Source organism: Teleopsis dalmanni, chromosome 1, assembly GCF_002237135.1.
Source record: "Teleopsis dalmanni isolate 2A chromosome 1, ASM223713v2, whole genome shotgun sequence".
Lineage (NCBI taxonomy): Eukaryota > Metazoa > Arthropoda > Insecta > Diptera > Diopsidae > Teleopsis > Teleopsis dalmanni.
Genome location: NC_051846.1, coordinates 142,766,573 through 142,786,147, shown reverse-complemented (window position 1 = coordinate 142,786,147; position 19,575 = coordinate 142,766,573). Strand labels below are relative to the sequence as shown.

Genomic DNA, 19,575 nt, shown 5'->3' with positions numbered 1-19,575 from the left:
TGAAATGTGCATTAATGTCACTTGTACCGCTTTTAATTATATGAAATTGAGACTTTAAGCTATTAGGTTTTTTCGTAACGGAGCTATAAAAATTCTTACCGGCTGGAGGTGCAGTGGCAATTACCCAAAAATTTATCAGATACAATGGTCAATTTCTGATATATGCAAGAAACCAAAAACTGCCGCTGCTGTTAATGAATTTATTAAAGGTAAACAACACAATTATTCAGCAAAATTCTGTAATCAATAATTGCATTAAAAATTTTATTTTATTTATCTTAAACTTGACTTAGGTGACCGTAGGCGTAGCTTTGCCAAATCATTTTTAAGCCTCAATTCTTTTTCGGTACATTTTGTGAGAAAATATCTCTTAAGACTTAATGAAAAATGTGTGTGTGACATTTTTTGTTTGTTAAGTATTAACATTATATATTTCTTGTCATTTTATTTTTTATACTTCCAATATTTGTTACTTCAAACTATATCAAGTGACATTTTCAGGCAGTAATTATAGCAAGAAAGTATCTCATGCCTATTTCATATCTTTATATTTGCAGGCAAATAAGTAAAAATTAATACTTCGGAGGTAATAAAAGCATTTCAAGTAATTATATATATTAACATAAATTTACATTATATAATACTTTATAGAATGCAAATCAAAAATTAATTGCGCATATTCCATTTTGATGTGTAATAATATTCTTAAGTATAAGCAAGTAATAAATTTTTCGAAATAGAAATTGGCATAGCCATAAACACTATAAATAATAGTTAATTATCCACTTAATATATAAGTTTGGAATTGAATACATATTAAACTATATTACGATCAAGTTTACTACATAACTTGCAGACAATATTTAATTACTTGATGTAAGTTGAAAGTACTCGTATCTCTAGAAAAAATGTACAATATTTCTCAGGTCAAGTAAATTGATCAATATTGAAACTGTTCAGCTGAGTTAAAACGGGGTTTAAACTAACTGATATAACATTTATTTAATTGCTTCTTAAGATACTTTACAATATTGTATAATTTTCATATATTTGCCGCAATTAAAAAATAATTTAACTATGAACCATTCTTATTAATATTGACTGGCAGAACAATTAAATTTATCCGACCGGTAATTTTTAGTTAATAATCAAACAAGTTCATAGAAATTCTGCAAGTTCCGTCTTTTTTTGTTTTGTAGTTATTATGCAATTAACCCTCAGTAGTAAAAAGTAAAAACTTAACAGAATAGTTAGTATAAGAATATCATGGATTAATATAATAATTCTAATTCAAAAGAAATTAACTTATAAATTAAATACAAACCTGTGATTTTCAGTATCGTTGGACTTTAGCATGTACCAGTGTGACACTTATTTATTTCAAGAAGTAAAGAAAATTCTTACTGATAATACTTAAATAAAATTATTTTATCGTTTTTATGAGAACCAAAATTATACGTATCGAGGTATTGATATTTGAGAAATTGTGATACCAAGCGAAGATTGGAGTGATTACATCGATGACATTTTCTTATCATTTAAAGAGTTATCAGTTTACTAAGCTCCAAGTTATTTGGCATTATTACCTCTTTATAGGACCTAAATAAGGCTCTCTCTGTGACCACTCACAGAGAATTTGTATCTACCAAACAATTTACTAATTCTTAATTTAAGATAGTTTACCAACTAGCAAGATTCCTGTGAACATTAAATATGAGGGGTATTCGCTCTGTCTTACAAACTCATTGCAAGGTGCACGAAATGCATAGATTGCGCAACCTTGCAATGGACAACAACAACATACACGCACAACTTTCTTGCAATTGCTTTCAATCTTGCAAAACGTAAACCCATGTAACAATACAAGTATAAAAAAGACAGGTGTTTTGGCAGTTGTTGCTTCTCATGTATTTGCGGTATACAAAAACAGCTGTTTCATTTTATTGTCACAATTCAGTAACAGAGGCGTTCTTGTCATTTTGCCTTGAAAAGAGCTTTCAAACGGTTAAAAAATGAGTTACATGCTTCACGATTGTGATCTTCCGGTATTTTGGCCCATTCCTGAACAATGGATATCTTCAGCACTACTATACTGGTATATTTTTTAGTCCTCACCTTGATCTCTATAAAGGTATCTATTCTAACAATTCTAAAATTCTGAAACTATTCTAAAATGGAAAAGTTCATCGGATTTATATCGTCATTGTGTGGACGAAATTAATTGTGTAACATGATTTTTTAACATTCTTGGTTCACACCAACTTTATGAGACGATAATGGTCTATGTTGGAATGACCATTGTCTACGACTGAAATGTTTGCGTGCCTACGGCTCTAAAGCAACTTCCAAAACATTTTCCCGATATACCAACATATTACTACTTGAGATGGAAAATTACTTCGGGTGGCTATTCGTTGTCTCAAATTTTCGGCAGTGCGCTCAGTTAAGTAAAAACGGTCATTTTATGGACTGCTCAATGGGGAAATTTTTCTCATCAGATAACACAATTTTAGAAAATTCGTCACGTTTGTGCAAACGTAACAACTCCTTTGCTCTTTCGAGTCTAACTTTTTATTGCTTTGGTGTAAGATTTTGTGCCTTTTGGATCTAGTAAGGTTTCACCTTAAGCTCGAATGCTTCACTCATATCTTACAACATGTGTTACATTTTTGGCTTTAATCATAGCAACTGTTTCGTCTTAATCGGTATATAAACAGTATAAATAGGAACTAGTAACTCAGAGGAGAAATATTAAAATAACAATTTAGTTTGCACATATCTACTAAACGGTCTTATTTTTATAAATACTATTTGACATCAATAAAGATATTTCCCATTTTATCAAAATTAAAGTGTTTTTTTAGTGCATAATATAATAATGCATTAAAATTTTGTCGTACTATTTTGACTGGGTGACTATGTGATTATGACAATGTGCATCCGTCTTCCAATAGACTTGTTGCTACTGACAACTATTTATTCAATTATTAATTAATTAGCATATTTTCAGTATTTGCTTTATTTCTTTTGTTAATTATATTGAGAATTTTATATTCTAACCACAGAGTTGCTGAATACATTCCATTTCATTAAATATTTAAGTATAGAGTTTACTCTTCTTATACATTCAATCCAAACTACGATAATCTCCACAACTTCGGTATATGCACATGAAACTCTCAAGCTCAGTTTTCTTGTTCCCATTTCTCGTCTTATAGTGAATACTATAACGTACTAAGGGAATATAAGGGATCATATCTAAATATATAATCTAAATAATTTGGTATTGCATTCTTAATAAATCTCTATATTTATTTAACATATAGCCATTTCAGTTATCGCTATATATCTAACAGCAGTCTTTAGAAATATTTATTTGCCAAAAAATAAATTAAATACAAATTGCATTGACTGAATGTGATTAAAATAATATTAAGTATTAAAAATAATGTAGATTTTGTATTTAAGTTTTTAATGTAGAATTTTACTTAATTAGTTAATTATTATTAGGTTCATTTAATAAGAAAGTTAATAAGAAAAATGTTGCGCTTGGGAGTTCGCATATAAGTATTGTGCAGCTTATATTATAAATTAAATTTATGAATATTTATAAACAAATTCTTCAAATTTTGAATTAATTAAATTATTCATTTATTATTTAAATATTTTGCTGAGACAGCTGCCAACAAAAGTTTAAGATTTAATTGAATAAGATTTGCAAATGTACTCATAAAAATACAAATTTTTAAAAATTTATTACTTTAAGTTGTATACATAATAAATATTAGCAACAATTGCAATTAAATTTTCAAAGATTGAATGATTATATATGTAGATTTGTGTATAGTTTTTGGCAAAGAATTTTCTCAGGTAGTGGCTGCCATGCCTTAAAAAGGAGTTCCAAGCACCTGCCAAGTCAAATTAACAAATAATAAATTAAGTTAATATAAACTAACTTAACTTGTGCGATCAATAAAATTTTACTCTAAATATATTACATACAATTCTAATTTTATGATAAAGGTTGTTAACTGAATTCCAATTATTTTTTATTTTTCGTTTTATTTAACGACTTCTGCCACAAAATCAATTTGTGGCGCTATTAACGCGAAAGTTCCACCCACTTCGGATATTGTATCTGAATTAATCAGTTGCGGAAGATATTTGAAACCATGCATCAAATTGGAATACAAAAACAATGAAATGAAGAAATATATTAAAAAAGACAACCAACACTGAGCATGAAAGCTTACTTATATTGTATACTTAATTTAGTGATTTTAAGGCTGAAATCTGCTGGAAAGTGAGCGAAATGAAATCGCTTGCCGCCCATTGTCGGTAAGGAAATACTTAAGTCGAAATTGAAATCGCAATCTTCATAAATGCGGCAATTGTGTTTTTAATGCACCAAGGCTGCGGCACGCGCATCTATAATTTGTGGGCGATGAACTTTCATCAAAGTGCTGCCAAGTCACAGTAAAGCGTACAATTTTAAAAAGTCGTAGCTTAATTTCTATGTTTATCATTTATTTCTTGATAATATTTTAGTTGCACCAAAATTGCTCAATTCGAAATCGATTTGTAATTTATGCAGTTTTTACACTTTTTTTACTAAATTGCCATTTGCAAAAAGAAACAAAAGTAGCATTTGCAAAAATTTGTCATTTCTGCAATGAGACAACGCGCCCACTGAGGCATAAAAAGGTGGGCTTGGTCAACTGCTACTTACTTACTTAGATAGCAGTTTTTATAATCGTTATAATCGTGGAATGTAATTTGGGTCACTTGTCTGAGATTGGATTTTAGGTTAAGAAAGATATACGCATTTGTTATTTGTTATATTTCGAAAGAAACTATTTTTATTGTCAATTTTTCCAATCATTTTTATTATGCAAATAAAAAATGAAAATGTTAATTCATAAACAAAAAATTTTCTGTAGACATAGCAACAAACAAAAAATTAGGTAGAAACTTTGATTTTAAGACTTTTAATGGACAATCTAAAATAGATATAATATAACAAATTTACAATGATTCGTGTTGGTCTTAATGCCATAATGCTTGTATTGCTGAAACCTGTTATGTAGAACTTTATTAGGAAAGGTGTAGTTCACTGATTTTCCGGTAGTGTTGTCATGTTTTTGCAAAGATCTATATCTGCTATGGTAACGACTTTTTTTGTACTTTAACATAAAAATACTTGAAAATTTTCCTTACAGATTGAACTGAAAATTATTGGAATCATATACGAGTATTGCAAATGCTAATATATTGTGAAGTTCTTTAAAAGTCTTAGTTCTTTAATTCTTCAAAAATATAATGCGAGTGTTTTAAATATGATATTACTGTTGAATTGTCGTCGGATTGCCCAAAAGCTACAGATTGCACAAAAAACCGCTAGAAACCATTTAAATAAAAGTGGTGCCTAACGAGTTAAATAAAAAAAAACACATGGACCGAATTTACATCTGCGAATCACTGCTGAATCGCAGTAAAATTGACTCATTTCTGAAGCGGTTGGTAATTGCTGAGGAAAAGTGGATCGTGGATCACTTACGACAATGTTAAGCGAAAAGAGTCGTGGTCGAATCGAGATGAATCAGCTCAAACGGTAGCCAAGCTAGGAATTACGGCCATGACGATTTTGCTGTGTATTTGATGCGATTGGTAGGGAATCATCTAACATGGTAGTATGAGCTGCTTCTCTACGACAAAACTTTTAACTAGTAACAGTACTGTCAACAATTGAACCGTCTGAAGTAAGCAATCGGCCAGAAACGGCCAACTTAGGGCAATAGGAAAGGAATTGTGTTCCATCAGGACAACGCCCTCTGCTCCACAAGGACTACAGTAAGTAAGTAAGGCCAACACCAGATCACACACCGCCATTGTGTTCCTGTCCATTGCGAACGATGTTTCTTGTGAAAAATTCGATTCAAGAAAGGCTTGTAAAAATCGACTGTCTCAATTTTTTCAATAGAGACGAGAACTTCTACTAGAGAGGCATAATGAAATTATTTTGAAAATGGCAACAAGCTATTAAACAAAAGGGCGCATATTTGATCTATATCGGTTCTTTTAAACTATAGTAAATAAGCCTTCTATTTCAAAAAATAATGATTTTCTTTTTCAGCACATATTATTATTTTAAAAGCATTAATCATAATAGCATAAGTTGGACATTATTCATAAGTAAAGCTGTTCTCTTAGTTATTACATTTTAATTTAATAACACTTTTTTCTACAAGTTTATGATAAATAAATGATCACATTATTAAGAAATACCTAATAAATATTGGAAATATCCATAAATCGTGTAAAAAAAATCGAAATAATCGAATGAATCGCCAAAATATGCTGTTTAACTGCAGCTATATTTCAAACAGGCAATATTTGAGTATATTATAAAAGTGAGCCAGAAGTAAAAATATAACTAGAACTACAAACTACAATACAACTACAAAATACAATTATAAATAATTAAAAATATTCCATCTTCTTAAGTGACAATGATGAGCTGATTATTTTAAGATTGTAAGATGGACCTTATTTTCGGGTTTAAAATTAAAACTTGATTAGATCAATGATTAATTTTTTGAAAATTTTTGACGCAACCGATATTATTTATGATCTTAAGATAATTTAAAATATATTTAACGGGCGCTAAGTTTTAAAAAGTTAAAATCCTAAACATATTTGAAATGGTATTGATAATCGTATTGAGTTACTTTAATGTCGTAGTTTGATTTAATCCCACAATATGTGGCATTGTTTTTTTTTAAATTACACTTAAAAATTAACATTAGGAATTACATATAATAGGAAATTAAATCCATCGTATATCTCTTTATGTCAGTGATATTCAGTTTTGAATACTGAAAGTAATCAACAACCTATAATTTGCTCTTAGATACAAAATTATTATAAATAATAGTTCAACACTTCCTTGTTGAAGACAAAATATAAATAGTTTTGCAAGAAAATTATAAAAAGGTTTTTGTTTGAAATACTATAATTAAACCGTATACATATCGCAAAACAGATATGAGTTAAATTTTAATAATTTATAGAGTTTCCTATATATTTACTTGGGAAGTTGTAAATTATATTCTCTAACACAAAGTATTTTATATGTGAAGTATTTTTATAAAAATTACATAAGATTTCTGAACTAAGTTTTATTTATTAAAATTTGCTGCTTTTCAATAACTTTAAGAAACATTCAGTATCAACCAGATATCTAACATAAAAGGTTGAAAGTCGTTAAGCCTCGGATTATGATAAATATAATAAATACGATAAATTTCATAGTTTTAAATGATATTAAAAAGTCCGTTTTAGATAATGAATAAATTTTAGTTAATATATTAAGATTAAAGTCTTTATCACATTTGTTTACATTATTCAAGACGACACAAGAAATTTTCATATTCCTAATCCTAGTCTTATACATTTACTTTAACCAACAATCACAGACTTTTAGCACGTAGAACCCAATATCTCATCTTTCATTTAACGATATAATAAAATGAAAAAAAATAATCATATAGGTGTCTTTAAAGACGATTTAGAGCGGCAAATGTAGAACTACATCATTCGATACTATAGACGTATTTAAAACTTCACGGAAAGTAAAAAGAGGATCAGAATCAGAAGACTCCATGTGTTTATCTTTGACATTTGGAATTCTACGTATAGACTACAGTGACATGCAATAAAGATTAACATTTCATAATGTCATATATAGATTTCTTTGCCTTATATTTTTCAAAGAAATTAGAACGTATCTCAGATGTCCGAGTACAAAATCTGAACAATTGATTCGCTTCTTAAGTATGTGCGTATATAAAGGTTAGGAAACTAAGAGTATTTACCAGTAAGTCAACATTTCATGAAAGTTTTTGTATAAATAAATAAAATTCGTGATCCTGAACGAATTTTTTATCATTCAAAAAATTGTTTTAAAATAATTAAAAAAGCATTGTAAATATAAATTTATTGAAATCTAATTAGAATTTATTTATGATTTTATTTAACTAACAATGCAAATATCTTGGACAAGTCATATTACTCACATCTCTCTCCCCTGATAACTGGGATTAAATTTCAGTAAGTGACTATTATTAACTGTTATTAACTGTTACTCATCGATAACAATTTCATGAATGTGAAACAGGTAGACAGACTTTGAACAAATTAGACATGTATTGATTCTAATACACATTTGTTAAAGTTGGCATAATAATTTAGCTTCATTTATTATATTAAATAAAATATCATTATTCAACTGCAACATTATTTAATATGCGTTTATTATAATTTTTATTATAAGAAATGATATGAAGTCAAAGTACTGTAAACTAAACTATAACAGTTTATCTGAAGAATAATATTCAGCTACCTATGTAAGCTGTCAGTCACTCTCACATTTACAGTATAAGATCCTCTAATATAATAGCACAATTAAATTAATTTAGATTTACGGAAAATAACTAATTTGTGCTATCAACATAGGAATCTCCTAAAGAGTTCAGTCTCAAATATCGAGAACTATCACTGCACCGTAGTATATAAAAAAAACATTCAGAGTTATCCTTATATACTTACTGAAATCCCAAGTTTAACGACGTAAGATAAAAATATGTTAAATATCTTTATATGTTAAATCTTAAGCAAGTTAATTCTTAAGTCAGAAATCTTGGATTTTGCCACGGTTTCTTGTTTAGAAAGTCCTTATCGACTAACCATCAACCAACATTAGGTTAACATTGAATAAAATACATAGATTTTTTTAAGTGACCTTTCGCTGTTGAAATCTAGAGTAAATCAAGTACTTTAGCCCACAATATTAGTATAAGGCCTATATTAAAAGAATAACTTTTTGAGAGAGTAGAGATCCAATTAGGAATCAAGTAGGGAAGAGTAAGAGTGCAAGTAAAATTCAATAAATAAGAAAATAAATTAATAAAAATGGTTACCTATGTATAACTTACTTACTTACTTAGTTGGCCATTACAGAAGTGGGTCGCCCTTGCCCGCATCAAGTAGCTTCCGCCAGTCAGCCCGAATAGTTGTTTTCTGACGCCAGTTGGTAGTACCGAGCGCCCCCAAATCGTTGATCACCTGATACTTCCACCGAAGATGCAGACCTCCTCTACCGCGTTTTCCAGCTGCGGGTACCGAATCAAATACTTTTCTAGCCTTTCTACTTTTCCAGCTATGTATAACTAAACACGTTTAAAAATATACACACTAGGGTGTAGTTGCATGTAATAAATTGCTATTAATATACATAGAAAACATTTCAGAATTGAGTCATTACTAACATACCTTTCAAGAATATGTAATGTTAAGTTACCTAATATAGAGTTAGGGTTATGACTTCTGTATAGCGCAGTATTTTATTTTGAAAATATGAATAATACATATTTAAATATGCTTGAAATTAATATTTAAAGTAATTTAAGGCTTTAAATATTGCAGTTAATTATGAATTCAGCCATTAAAATTGAAATAATTTTTTAATATTATGCATTATTCTATTTAATATAACATACACATAAAAACCACAGCAAATTTTTTTTCTATGTATAATTTATATATAAATAACTAAATACACTGATACTTCAAAGTTTCGTGTAGTTCAAACAAATATTTAAACGTCTAATTCAATAGTTGAGATTTTCTGAAACAAATAAACGCCGAAATTACAATACAATTTTTTCCCGACCGCCGTATAATGCCGTAAATATTTATTTGTCAATAGCGTTCAGCGTGACCCACCTTAGACTCAAAGTATATGTTCAGAATTGTGACTTTTGGAGTCAAAGCCAGTCACGGAACGTGTTGCAGTCAAATCGAAACAAGTACCAAATAAAATCAAATAAAATTATGAATAGAAGATTTTTTTCACTAACTTTTTCTTTTTTAACCAAATATTGGGTTAATAAATCGCTTTGAGTTTACTAATTTAAGGTGTAGCAAGATTTATGGATATGGAATAGACATATATACATATTTGCATAATCAAAAATTCATAGTACTCGTTTTGGTCAATTTTTAAAAAATATTAATAACTAAGTATACTTAAATATTATATACTTTACATCCTTCATTTAATGTTCTACGAGTACATGTATGGACTAAATAACTACTTTATGATCTTTATATTATTGAGTTTTTTGTTTTTGTAATATGGGTAATTTAAAGTTAATTTTTGTTATTATATATATATTTGTGGTATATTAGTAAATGTTTTCAACATGTAAATGTCCTTAGCTTTCTGAGTATTTTCTGTTCAGTTAAGGTCAGTAAACAATATAAAGAATAAACGCGATCTTAGTCTTAAGCTCTCTAGAAGCCAGTATCCCTACAATTTTCTAATATTTTTTAGGTTTATAAATCTATTAATTGGTGTGCTTTGTTAATGATTCTCATTTTTAAAGAAATAATTAATTATTCTTATTGCCATGTACGTTTTATTAATTTATCCTACTCTTGTCTACGGAGTTTTCTAAATGAACTCTATGTTTTTGTGGTGTTTCATTTATAATGAGACTTTTCCACTAAGGTCTCATATTTTCCAAATGATTTTCATGTGGGTTCATTTGTTGTTACTTTATCAATAAACTAAATATCATAATTTTTTTTCATTTATTAAAAATACATACCTATGTACATAATAATGAAAATTAATGATTTTAATTTTAAGTTCTTGAATTGATTTCCGTTTTCTATATTATAAAGGATTTTCACGCCCCATTTAAAATATTTATTGAATATTATTCATACTATTGATATATAATATGAAGTATTTAAATCAAAACTATTTAAAAACGATAGATTTAAGAACAAGAAATACTAATAAACAGGTTTACTATTTGAAAAAAGCAAACATTCCCTTATATGTTCCCGAACCCTTGTGCCGATTTATAAAGTCTTAATCATTGTTCTTGTTCACATATAGAAAAATTACTGTTTTATAATTGTTGTTAGTGTAACATATTTATTCAAAATATGCAACCTTTTGAATTTATCATAGTAGATGACAAATGAATTCAGTAGAAAACCCTAGTACACAATTTTAATTTTAACTTAATAAAATCTTTAATTTATATATGAACATGTTTTTTTGTAAGAAGGATCCGACGATATTATTCCATAGAAGTGATGATATGTATGTTAGAATTATAAGTTTAACACAAAATTGATTATGTGCAAGAAGACTATTTTAAGACATAATTCATTTGAATTTTATAAAAAAATTAATAATTAGTTACTCGGTATAAAATCTATATACAATAGACACGCTTAAAAAGAACTCAAGCGTTTGCAGGTATGCAATACCTTTCAAATTGAAGCTTGTATTTAGAGCGTGGCACATTAAAAATTGCAAATTGTATTTAATTCCTTTCTAAAAGGAACACCTATATTTTTTATTACTTTTCGATTACTTTTTTTTCGCATAAGACATCACATCAGTTTGGCAACAATGTTACCCTATCTGTATTACACCAGACCTATGATGCATGGTAAATCAAGGAATCTGTTTTAATATAAGATAACCTGATAAGTATAGTTTAATGTAAAATAATTCAAACTTTTCTCGGAACACTGAAATTTGTATTGTCGAGAGCTAAATTCACCAGCGGCACATAAACTAAAAAAAAATTACTCAGTTTTACAAATTGATATACAGTTTTATATACTTAACATATTAAGCACATTATATACTATAGTTACATAGTACAATTAATTATGATCATTTGCTTTCTATATACTATGTTCACGGATAATAGGTGACAGCTTTAGATAAAAGTGTAATAAAGTGGTTTTCGAAAAGTAGTGAACTACAACAACAAAAATTCATTTTTAATTAATTGAATTTTTGGCTAACCATACAGCTGTTTCGAGTATTGCCATATATCCATCATCAGTGATCTTGGAAATAATTCTTGTATTTAATTATTCGTAAATAGTTTATTTTGAGACTGCAAGTATCAGGAATCGAACTTGTGCCCCGCCATATTTAAAGCCCAGAGTCAGCGCTTCTTATGTTCGCACATTTTTCTGAAGTTTTGTTAATTTGCTGTGAAAGTTTTATTTGTGAAAAGCGCAATGAAAAAGTATTACAAACTCTATTTACTAAATGATTAGAGTCCACAATATTTTTGCAATTTACATTATTACACATTACTGCAAAAAATGATCAGAATTCAGCATTGATAATAAGGTCAGATTCAACTGTAACGATCCCAAAAGCATAAAAATTGCAATTGTTTTTGACATTGCAACACTTGAATGGTTGCTAAAATGACGAAACATATTTGGTATTTGCATGAAGTTATTAATAATTTTATTATTTTTTCTATTTCATTTCTAGTTTGACATTTATTCAAATACTGTCAAGGTACTAAAGTAGATAGACATATAATTTTTTAGTTAACGATGTGGTGGGTATTTTATAAATATATGTGTAGTTAGATTAAAATAAATAAGGAAAATAATAGTATGTGGGAACGATTCAAACTAACAATTATTTTTTTCTATACAAGTAAAATGTGTTTTTAATTATTTGTTTACTATTTTAGAGTTGTAAAAATGACTAACTAGTACTATTTTATTTCGTTATGTAAAATAAAAAGAAAATTGTTCAAAATAAAAAACTTTTGAAGAGTAAAGATATCATTTTTTTATTTAAATAATTTCATTTTTCTTTGTTTTTATTTTTGTTGCAGGCATCTTAGTTGCATGTTGCTGATTTTATTGCAATTAGTTAAGACATGTGAGAAGTCATTACAAAGGAAGCTACTGCAATTGGCAATTGTCATCATTGAAAACTGATGGCGTTCACATCTTGCCATTGTCTAATGTGCCGTCATAAATTTCTGCAATATTTTGTTTTACTTCTTTATCCAAAGAGTTTTTAGACAAAGGCAGTTCTGAGGTACAAAAAAATAAAAAGTTTTTCATATCTTAAAAGTGTTGACTACATTTTGCACGCTTTGCGCCATTGTTGCTCTAAGGCAATTTATGACATTCAGCAATTGTTGCAAGTGCCAGCAATATTTTGTTGTCTGAATTTTTGCAATAAAATGACATGACATAGAAAAAGAATTTGTTGTTTGATGTCTTAAGCCGTGAACTAATTCACATAGAAATATTTTTTTGTAACTTTTTTAATTTTTTTTTTTATTAAATAGTGTTTGAAATTTTTTTGCAAATATTGCATGCATCCAATTGGAATTGTTACAATTATACAATGCACTAATTTGTTTATATTTCTTTAACTTTAAAAGAAAAATGAATCCGCAGTAATTTAATCAATTAAATTATCAGCTCAAAATGAGTACGTTTGTTACTTGAGTCTATTGTTTTTTGAAGAGACTCAACGCCTTTGTGAATTTACTTAAATTTGAATCGGATATAGTGTTGCAACTTCCAGGTTTATTTTTGAGCTCTTAATGCAAATCAAATGCACAGCAAAGAAACTTTATTCAAATGGGTTGCTGACAATTTCAATTCAAACAATCAATAATTTACTTGTATTGACCAATTACTTGAACATTAATAAAAAACTCAATAAACAGTAAATAAAAATTATCTCAATGCGATTAAATAATAAAATATTATTGGCAAATAAATTGTAGCTAACAACTTCCACACTATAATGACTGTGCTGTTACTCGTCACGTATCTGCAAATGTCGCACATTTATGCTGCAGGAGGTATAATCGCCATATAAAATTGAATTTTATTACTTCTCGTAAAACGAGAAATCGTTAATTGCTCTAACAGCTTAAGCGCATCTCTCAACACTTAAAATGCATTTCAAGATTTTTATGATAAGATATTTTATAGCTGAAGTCTAGTGAATAGTGCTAATAATGTATGTTACAATCAACCGTTAAAAATTTTTACTAAATGATTAGTAACACTACACTTTCTTTGTAACAGAACTAAGTTCTCATAAATCAATCGACTCATATTATGTGGCAGAGTAAATGTATGTGACTATTTTAAACAACATTATTTTTTTGGCAAAAAATTAAATAAAGCCATTACTGATTATTTAAAGTTTTAGTATTATTGTCATCCCTCGAATATTACACAATTATTGGTTCTTTATTAGTCAGCGTTTAAAGATTCAAGAAAATGTAGTAACGCATTCTTTTAAAAAACAGTAGTCTACTACTGAACTATTACAACAAATATTGCAACATTCCTATATCATTCCTATACTAAGAATTGCTGGTCTACAGGAAGGAACTCTCATTGTACCAATCCACGACAATTAAATAATACTGTTTATATGACTTTGATTATAGACCGACTTTAAAGCGATTTTTTCGATATTCGTTAGATTTCTGGGTTATTAGACCCGAAAAAGTCTTAACATTAGTTACAATGTATTTTAGACAGACAGAATCAACGTGGCGATGTCTTTGGAAATAATTGACTTATTTTGACACCAAATGATATTCAAGACTTTTCAGGCATAATAAATCTTTCATAATGGTCTGAGCTGTTAATAAAACCAACGATATCTGTAGTTGTCAATTGATTATTTTATGGCACCATAATTCAATTTCCTTCACATATTGTTCATCAGTTGATGTTGATGGTCGTTCTGCGCAATTTTTGCCTTCATTACTTTCTCTGCCTTTTTTTGAATTGTTTATGTCGTTTGTAAATTATAATAAAATTAACATGATTTAAAAGTTAAAAAATTAACAATTGCAACTTGTCATTATAAAAATGGTTCATCAAGACACACTATAATCGACCGTATCGATTATAGTGTAAACATTGAAGACTTAAACTTGAGCTATAATGTTTTTTATTTATAAAATAATTGATTAATAATTAAATAATAATTAAAATATAAAATATATATATAAACATTATACTATATTTTTTGTGCCCAAACCTTTAGTCTTTCGAAATAAACTGTCACTCTCATGCCCTTATAACCAATTCATTGTGCCAAGGTCATACCCTTCGTATATCCTTAAAATATATAAAGATATATATAAAGATTCAATATATTTAAATATTAAATATTTAAATATTTTAATTAATATAAAATTTTTTCTTATACATAATTACATATTTCTTATTTGTGTATATAGTAATCATGTGATTAAATTAAAATATAATGAATATACTTCCTACTTCTAATTAATTTTAATATTTACTTATATTCATTCACTCTGATACCTAGATTGAAATCGTACAGCAAAAACAATTAATCGTATCTTCACAGTGAAAATTATAGGGTTCTGATTTGCTTGATAAAGCAAAAGTAAAATGTAGCTCGAAATAATATAAGCCAATAACCCAATACTAAACCCAGTGGGGTTATAGGACCATAAAATTCTGGTGTTTCATCCCCGAAATCAAAAGCGGTTAAAATTTTTAATTATCTAAATTATATTTCAAAAGAAGTGAGTCTTGCGTTCGAATCACCAACAGCAGTAAAAAAAATAAAAATAAAATAATAAAAATTGATAGCTATATAACTTCACAGCTAGAATTTTATCAGGATCGAATTGTTACGGATCGAATTCTGTTAATCATCATTTATTCTGTTTCTCTACCATTTATTATATCGCCCTTCTATTATTAGTGAATGTAATGATCGATTTAGTGTATTGAATAGATTATGTTGAAATGTATAATTATATTATATACTACACCATATCAGTCCCATAAATACTGCTAAATAATTTGTGTTAAGTAATAAAATTCAAACGATGATTTTCCCCATTGCATGAGATTTTAAGAATTAGTTTACAGGTTTCAATAGTTGTGGTTACCGCAATTTTTTAATTTCAAAAGGATAGATTAAATATTGTTGTTTAATGGAGAGAATGGTATTTGCAGGTGTTCAAGCTAGAAAAAAAGGATTACTTTCATCGGTATGTTATAACGGATGAAACTACTATACACCTAAAGCAGAAAAATCTTCCGCTGTGTGGACATCTGACAAATCGTTGAAAGGCAGCAGGCGAGATTATGGTCTCTGTATTTAAAACTCTGAAAGCATTGTTTGAATAGAATGAATCACGTTTTGAATTACTTCCCCACCCACAGTACTCTCCAGATCTGGCCCGCAGCGAGTTTTTATAGACATCAAAAATAAGTTTTAAGGAAAGAAATTTAGAAATGATAAAGTCATTATCGAAACAAAGACCTAGTTGGAGAGCAAATACAAGAGAGCATGAGAAAGAAAGTAAATCACTGTAAACGGAGAGTATGTTAAGGAAAACAGTCGAATTTAAAGAAAATAAAATTTTTTTCTTAGGTAGACCGAAGCCTTATCAAGTGATGTATTAAAAATGTCATTTGATATAATTAACAATAAAGATAAAGAAATTGATTTTTTCACAGTTTATATAATTGGAATTTATAAGTTCTGAAAAACGCTACAGTATGAGTATAAAAATAATAATGAGTATAAAAACTGATGATTAGAATTGCTTACATTGGACATGCAAATAGAAAAAGAACGTGTTGAATTTTAATTTTATAGGAAAATCCGATGTGCATATTGCACGCTGTAGACATCAGCGATGCAATCACATTTATATAGAAGTAAAAATATTCCCGTAAAAACTTTTATTGGCATTTTTGTACGATTAAATCACCTCGAAGACTTCGATGCTTTAATTACTTGTACATGCTGGACTTGAGTAGAGTTTGTTGGCATAGTTTGTGGTCAGTTAACATTGTTGTCAGTGCACATTATTGTGGACATGTGTCTCATCGGCGTGACGTAACTATGTAAATGGATAACTCGGCGATGATGACCGTTGTAAACCAACTAATATGTTACGATAACGCTTAATTACACTATTAAATTGAACATTTGTTGCACCTCTATTGCAGAAATTGAAAGGAAATCACGCAAAACACTTGCGAAATGCGGTTTTTTTGCTATTTTGCAGAAGGGAACTGAAAAACTGCGGCTTTATGAAAAAAAGGAGTTTCATTAAATTTTAAATTATTGAGGTATTAACGATTGAGTTAGTAATAGCTTATTTTATAAACTTATAGTTTCTTTCCTTAAAAATTAAAAACATTTTATTATATACTTAAAAATATATATAAAAATGCTTTTGTAGATAATTTTCGTATAACTGAAAAATATAAAAAGGAAAGTAAATCACTTTTGAAAAGTTGGATATATGAAAAAGTTTATAAATAATATTATAATAATAAATCTAAAAAAAATTATTTTATTTTAAATTAATTATAATAATTGAACATTAAATTAATTTTGAAAACAAAATTGTTTGGCACTCAGTTATATATTACAGTAGACTCTCGGCGAAACTATAACAAATTACAACGAACATTATACATACATTATTATACTTAAATTGGTTATTGTAAATAACGATCAGATAAATAATGTTCACTTTAAACAACGAATATTGCAAACACAAATTGTTATCTAACTCTAATGCTTCATATTTTTTACTATAGGTTTCAATAACTTAGTTGTATGGACCATATATAACCCAAATATAAACACCACAGTGTATAAGTAGAATCCTTAGAACAAGATCACGAACTATAAAAAGTCAATTTTGCCTAAAAATATACATTAAGGTGATAGAGATAGAGATCAGATATATTTTTTTTGAATGAGTAAGACAAAATAATGAAACATTATTCTACTCAGAGTGTTACAGCTAAATATATAAACATAAGTGTTATTTTTATATACAATTGTAAAATTATATTACTTTTAATAGGAAATTATACAGTGTTAAGTCTTAAAACAAGTAAATACGTTAGCTTTGGCTTTGTCGAAGCTTAGATACCTTTTTCACAGAATTTTAAATCTATATAATAATATAATATTATAATATATTATATTAAATCTTATAATAATAAAATAATGCATTATACGTATATATTACATGATATATAATAATACGTATATATTACATGATATATAATAATACTAATAAGAACTGTTATAAATTTTGTGGTTACGTTCACAGTCGGTGCAGAATATTTGTGCTTTCTAATGTATCTATTTATCCAAAAGTAAAAGTTAGGTAAAAATATTAACATATTAAAAACTTTGTCATAGAACAAGAAAAATCTGAATTATCAATTTGAAAGAAAAATATATCACAATGTTACCTCATCGTTATCGTTTTAACCACGTATGTTCTACTCTATAGCAGATGCCCAAATATTAAATAAGAAGTGTGTAGATCGGTACATCCTAAAATAAGAAGTTTCTCTAACAGTCACATGTTACTGAATCGGCAGTTTATATGTCAGCTATATGCAAATCTTAATCTTAACCAACTCTAATTGCTTATAAAGATGTTCAAGATAATGAGCAAACGCATATCCAATTGTTCAGTTTATCTAGCAACTATATGAAACAGTAGTCTGATTTCGTCAATCCAATAAATGATCAAGATCCACTCCCAAAAAGTATGTGTGCAAAATTTCCTTTAAATCGTTTAAAAACTGTGAGACTTGTTTTAATAGAAACAGGCAGCTAGACGGTTTCAAGTTAATCAAGTATATATATATTCTATGAGAATAACAACGTTTCCTATAATGCGTTACAAAAATCTGGTCAAATCCTATATAACTTTGTGTGTAAAACGTATAAGAACTAAACCTTTAAAAGTAGCACAAAATTCGATGTAAAGTGTCAATATTATGTATTTGGTTATACCGAGCGTCTATTGTAAAATTAATGAAAACTTTTATTCAGCCTCAGTAAGTTTTATTTCAATGAACTAAAGGTATTAAAAACATATATAAAAATTTCAATTTAAAATCACAGCTTGTTATATTTCAATGAATAATAAGTTCATGATATGTATCTTAATACATTGTGTTCGCAATTTCTAGCAACTTTCAAAATGAATAATAGTACTACATTTATATATTTACTTAAAGGAGCAATTATAATGTCAATGACAATAATTTAACCAAGCTATAAGCACATAAACATATGTTGTACAATACTAAGAAAATTTCCTTAACTTACCTAAGGGCATTATGGGTGCAACTTAATAACAGCATAAATTCTTAATATGGTAAATATTAAAGAAATAATTATTTAAATTGTAATTATCTATATTTTATGTGTCTAAAAGATATTGAAACGGTATTTACCTGTGATGTTATATAGCTAGTGTTTTGGGTGTTGTGATCATACATATTCATATTCCTTCAGCTCCAATTTATTGGCTATTACTGTAATATTTAAATTAAATAACAATAATTTAAGCAAATAGTAATTAATCAAATGAATTTAAATTACACTAATTAGCTAATTTATGTAAAATAATTGCATTTGAATAATTTCACTTTCTAATTGATTTGGTCTCAGATATCAATCTTTACCTTATTTGTTCTTGTTGAAATATAATATAATAATTATACGTTTGTGAAGTTGGTAAAAAATATATCAAAGTAACGTTATTAACAAATAATAAATTTCAAACTCAACTGTTGCAGACGCATAAATTATTTGATTGATAAAAAAGGCGTAGCTCATTTGACAGCAACATTGCAACAATTTCGTTCTTT

At 27.8% G+C, this 19,575-nt stretch overlaps 1 protein-coding gene across 1 annotated transcript in view; it reads left to right on the top strand.

Annotated features, from left to right (window-relative positions):
* Positions 1 to 19,575, top strand: part of LOC119669136 — a 64,342-nt gene that overhangs the window by 13,868 nt on the left and 30,899 nt on the right. The gene's annotated exons all lie outside the window — the stretch shown is intronic.